Genomic DNA, 6,087 nt, shown 5'->3' on the forward strand with positions numbered 1-6,087 from the left:
TTGAGGGTTTGGTTTGTGCGCGGTGTCATGTGCGCGCTCCCGAGCCTCTCCGGTTTCAAAGGCACGGCCCGCGGGCCCGTGGGGGGGAGGGAGGGGAGGGAGGGAGAGGGGGGCGGCCCCGGGGAGGGAGGAGGATCAGGATCATTTCAGCTCCAGACAAACAGCGGCGCCCTCTGCCGGACACGGGAGGAACTGCAGGTCGTTCTCACGGTCTCAGAGGCGTCAGTGACGTCACACACTGACTTCATTATAAGACTCCTCCCTTCACCTCTTAACCTCTTAACCCCCGCCTGAACCGAGCACATCTGGCTTTACCCAAATCTAAAAGCTTCTTCTAAACAGAGGCAAAAAACGAGAAGGAAATGAGGATGTAAACGCAACAAAAAAGCTAAAAAGTGACTAAAAAAAGCGACAAAAATGACAAAAACTCAACAAAAGAGTGACAAAAATCCAGTAAAAAAAAGACAAAAATCCAACAAAAAAAAGACAAAAATCCAGCAAAAAAAGACAAAAATCCAGCAAAAAAATGACAAAAATTCAACAAAAAAATGACAAAAATCCAGCAAAAAAAAGACAAAAATTCAACAAAAAAGTGACAAAAATCCAGCAAAAAAATGACAAAAATCCAGTAAAAAAATGACAAAAATCCAGTAAAAAAATGACAAAAATCCAGCAAAAAAATGACAAAAATTCAACAAAAAAATGACAAAAATCCATCAAAAAATGACAAAAATCCAGCAAAAAAATGACAAAAATTCAACAAAAAAATGACAAAAATCCAGCAAAAAAAAGACAAAAATTCAACAAAAAAGTGACAAAAATCCAGCAAAAAAATGACAAAAATCCAGTAAAAAAATGACAAAAATCCAGTAAAAAAATGACAAAAATCCAGCAAAAAAATGACAAAAATTCAACAAAAAAATGACAAAAATCCATCAAAAAATGACAAAAATCCAGTAAAAAAATGACAAAAATCCAGTAAAAAAATGACAAAAATCCAGCAAAAAAATGACAAAAATTCAACAAAAAAATGACAAAAATCCAGCAAAAAAATGACAAAAATCCAGTAAAAAAAATGACAAAAATCCAACAAAAAAAAGACAAATATCCAGCAAAAAAAAGACAAAAATTCAACAAAAAAGTGACAAAAATCCAGCAAAAAAATGACAAAAATTCAACAAAAAAATGACAAAAATCCAGCAAAAAAATGACAAAAATTCAACAAAAAAGTGACAAAAATCCAGCAAAAAAATGACAAAAATCCAGCAAAAAAATGACAAAAATCCAGCAAAAAAATGACAAAAATTCAACAAAAAAGTGACAAAAATCCAGTAAAAAAATGACAAAAATCCAGTAAAAAAATGACAAAAATCCAGTAAAAAAATGACAAAAATCCAGCAAAAAAATGACAAAAATTCAACAAAAAAATGACAAAAATCCAGCAAAAAAATGACAAAAATTCAACAAAAAAATGACAAAAATCCAGTAAAAAAATGACAAAAATCCAGTAAAAAAATGACAAAAATCCAGTAAAAAAAAGACAAAAATCCAACAAAAAAAAGACAAAAATCCATCAAAAAATGACAAAAATCCAGCAAAAAAATGACAAAAATCCATCAAAAAATGACAAAAATCCAGCAAAAAAATGACAAAAATCCATCAAAAAATGACAAAAATCCATCAAAAAATGACAAAAATCCAGCAAAAAAATGACAAAAATTCAACAAAAAAATGACAAAAATCCAGCAAAAAAAAGACAAAAATTCAACAAAAAAGTGACAAAAATCCAGTAAAAAAATGACAAAAATCCAGTAAAAAAATGACAAAAATCCAGTAAAAAAATGACAAAAATCCAGTAAAAAAATGACAAAAATCCAGTAAAAAAATGACAAAAATTCAACAAAAAAATGACAAAAATCCAGCAAAAAAAGTGACAAAAATCCAGTAAAAAAAATGACAAAAATCCAGTAAAAAAATGACAAAAATCCAGTAAAAAAATGACAAAAATCCATTAAAAAAAGGTGATACAAAAGTGACAAAAACTCATCAGGGAGATAAAAAGTGGCGACAGTGGCAAAGAGGAGAGAATGGATTGGTTTTGGTGGTCAGAGGTTAAAGCCCCGCCTGAACCGAGCACATCTGGCTTTACCCAAATCTAAAAGCTTCTTGAAAAGCGACAAAAACGTGAGGGAAAAGTTTTGCAGGTCTTAGCTTTCAAATGAAGCCGACTGTGGCCTGCAGGCTGTGAGGAAGTCCGGGAGCTTCTAGATTTGGGTAAAGCAGCTTTAAATGAGCACATGACACTCGGGGAACCAGAGAAACTATGAACTATTTACTCAGAAACAAAACGTGTTCCAGATTTACTCACAAAGGCCTCAGTTACAATAAGTTACACTTCTACTCGAGTAAGAAACAGATTCTTTATAATTATTATTACTTAAGTAAAAAGTTCAGTATGAAGAAAAACTAAGAGGAGGAGGAGCAGGTCTGTACCGCCCTCTGCTGGACACCTGCGGTCACTGCACCCGGAGGAACTCTCTTAAAATAAGGCTTTGTTCTCAGATAAATAATGTGTTACAGGATCAGAAACATTTCAGCAGCAGCAGCATCACATTTCCTCCACAGTTTGGATCTTTTTACAACATTCAAGGAGGATAAAAACATACACTATTCATTTTTAAAACAGCTACATTTGGCAGCTGTTTTTTCCATTTATTTTTGTGCATGTGGTTTTACCCATAATGATGATAAGGTTAATTAAAAGTGAAATGTCCCTCGTCAGTTTGGAGTTATAGATAAGAATATCGTCAATTGTAAATTGCTCAAGATCATTAATTTGATTATTTAACCAGCTGGACGTCCTGCCAGAACTTTCCACTCACTGGGCCAGAGAAGAATCGATTTTCTGTTTGTTCTGGATTTTCATGACAAAAATCACAAGGGTCAAAACCAAATCTACCCCTTAATGCAGGGGTGTCCAAACTTTTTTCATGGGGGGGCCACATACTGGAGCATACACGGGGTAAAGGGCCGGGGTCGGTGGTTAGTTCCACGAAACCTTCGAGTAGCAGAGGTTTAAATTGTGGCTCATGCCTTTATTTATGCTTAAAACCTTAATGCAGCTCAGTCTCACAATAACATGTTATTTGTCAGGTTAGAATTGTGTAGAATTATTACATATTAAATAAAAAGGACCATCTCTGATGTGAACCGATTCAACAAGCAGCCCGAGGGCCACCAAAAATTGGTCTGAGGGCCACATTTGGCCCACGGGCCGCACTTTGGACACCCCTGCCTTCATGTCTCCGCAGATGGACAGTGATTATGAAGAGTTTTAAATTGCATTTCTTTTACTCTGGGTGTGATCGGCCATTTTATTAACGTCCAATGTTTTTCTGAGATTGTTGGATTTTGTAATATTTGAAGTTTGATCTTCCATTATAATCAGATACATCTGTTCTTTGAAAGCTTGATTTACAGATTTGTTGTTTGTCTGTAAGGCTTAATTCTCCTATTTTTAAATGTGGAAGTTTGATTTGGACGCTGATCAGCTGCGTCAAAGCCACTGGAGAGATTTACAGATTTTCCTTCATTCTTTGAGAGAACCGTGAAAATTAAATGTGTTTTTTAATTCTTGTATCTGTAAAATTTCAAATATATTTATGTCCAAAATGTCATGTACAAAGATAAAGCCTCGGTCAAACCAAAGCTGGTTGAACAAAGACGTTTGGTTTGATAAAACCCCAACAGCCCGACAGATACTGGAGTGTCCGGACCATCCGCTTTTTAAGGAGTTGAACCTCCTCCCGTCCGGACGCAGGCTCAGAATGACCTGTACTGGAACTGATCGGGCCAGAAACTCTTTTATTCCAGAGGCTGTTGTGAAGGTAAATGATCATATGTTGTTCAGTGAAGCTGCTGCAGATGAGGCTTTACTTGATCTTCTGCTGAAGGTCTCTCAGCTTTGATCTTCTGCTGAAGGTCTCTCAGCTCCAGAGCTGATGATGCTGTGACTGGAGGATCTTTGTCCCAAACACAATCGTCTCACTGTGTTTTGTTTGTTTTGCTGCATAATCATTTCCTTCGGGACATTAATAAAGTTGAACCTTGAGCAATTCCTCTATTATTCCACAAGGTGGCGCAATGAGGGGTAAAGTTCTGGGTAAAAAACATTTTCCAATGATGTAAAACTTGTTTGTGAAACTCAGATAAGTTAAAAGGTGGTTTAGAGATTTCAAAGTCACATTTCAAAAGAAAGTTTAACCCGACAAACTTCTTGAAAATACTTTTTGGAATGTGACGCCGTATCGAATCTGGCTTCAATACAAGTTCTTTCAAGCATTTTATTTTAAATGTTCCAAACATTGCCTCAAAATCCACTGTTTTGTATTTAATCAATTCTTTCTTTCATATTCAGTTCCTCTCTTTGTTTTTCATCTTTAACCATTTTAACTCCAAGATATTTAACTTCTTCTTTAACACGGATTAGTATGAAGAAAACTGGCGTCACTGAGGAGGAGGAGGTCTGTACTGCCCTCTGCTGGACACCGGCGGTCACTGCACCCTCTGGTCCTCCCTCTGGTCCACCCTCTGGTCCACCCTCTGGTCCTCCCTCTGGTCCACCCTCTGGTCCACCCTCTGGTCCTCCCTCTGGTCCTCCCTCTGGTCCTCCCTCTGGTCCACCCTCTGGTCCTCCCTCTGGTCCTCCCTCTGGTCCTCCCTCTGGTCCTCCCTCTGGTCCTCCCTCTGGTCCTCCCTCCCTCCCTCTGGTCCTCCCTCTGGTCCTCCCTCTGGTCCTCCCTCTGGTCCTCCCTCTGGTCCACCCTCTGGTCCTCCCTCTGGTCCTCCCTCTGGTCCTCCCTCCCTCTGGTCCTCCCTCCCTCTGGTCCTCCCTCCCTCTGGTCCTCCCTCTGGTCCTCCCTCTGGTCCTCCCTCCCTCCCTCTGGTCCTCCCTCTGGTCCTCCCTCTGGTCCTCCCTCTGGTCCTCCCTCTGGTCCTCCCTCTGGTCCTCCCTCTGGTCCACCCTCTGGTTCCCCCTCTGGTCCTCCCTCTGGTCCTCCCTCTGGTCCTCCCTCTGGTCCACCCTCTGGTCCACCCTCTGGTCCTCCCTCTGGTCCTCCCTCTGGTCCTCCCTCTGGTCCACCCTCTGGTCCACCCTCTGGTCCACCCTCTGGTCCACCCTCTGGTCCACCCTCTGGTCCTCCCTCTGGTCCACCCTCTGGTCCACCCTCTGGTCCTCCCTCCCTCTGGTCCTCCCTCCCTCTGGTCCTCCCTCCCTCTGGTCCTCCCTCCCTCTGGTCCACCCTCTGGTCCACCCTCTGGTCCTCCCTCTGGTCCTCCCTCTGGTCCTCCCTCTGGTCCTCCCTCTGGTCCTCCCTCTGGTCCTCCCTCTGGTCCTCCCTCTGGTCCTCCCTCTGGTCCTCCTCTGGTCCTCCCTCTGGTCCACCCTCTGGTCCTCCCTCTGGTCCTCCCTCTGGTCCACCCTCTGGTCCTCCCTCTGGTCCTCCCTCTGGTCCTCCTCTGGTCCTCCCTCTGGTCCTCCCTCTGGTCCTCCCTCTGGTCCTCCCTCTGGTCCACCCTCTGGTCCTCCCTCTGGTCCTCCCTCTGGTCCTCCCTCTGGTCCACCCTCTGGTCCTCCCTCTGGTCCTCCCTCTGGTCCACCCTCTGGTCCTCCCTCTGGTCCTCCCTCTGGTCCTCCCTCTGGTCCTCCCTCTGGTCCTCCTCTGGTCCTCCCTCCCTCTGGTCCTCCCTCTGGTCCTCCCTCTGGTCCACCCTCTGGTCCTCCTCTGGTCCTCCCTCTGGTCCTCCCTCTGGTCCTCCCTCTGGTCCACCCTCTGGTCCTCCCTCTGGTCCTCCCTCTGGTCCTCCCTCTGTCACCCTCTGGTCCTCCCTCTGGTCCTCCCTCTGGTCCTCCCTCTGGTCCTCCCTCTGGTCCTCCCTCCCTCTGGTCCTCCCTCCCTCTGGTCCTCCCTCCCTCTGGTCCACCCTCTGGTCCTCCCTCTGGTCCACCCTCTGGTCCTCCCTCTGGTCCTCCCTCTGGTCCTCCTCTGGTCCACCCTCTGGTCCTCCCTCCCTCCCTCTGGTCCT

The sequence above is a fragment of the Gobius niger genome (assembly GCF_951799975.1).
Source record: "Gobius niger genome assembly, chromosome: 11".
Taxonomy (NCBI): domain Eukaryota; kingdom Metazoa; phylum Chordata; class Actinopteri; order Gobiiformes; family Gobiidae; genus Gobius; species Gobius niger.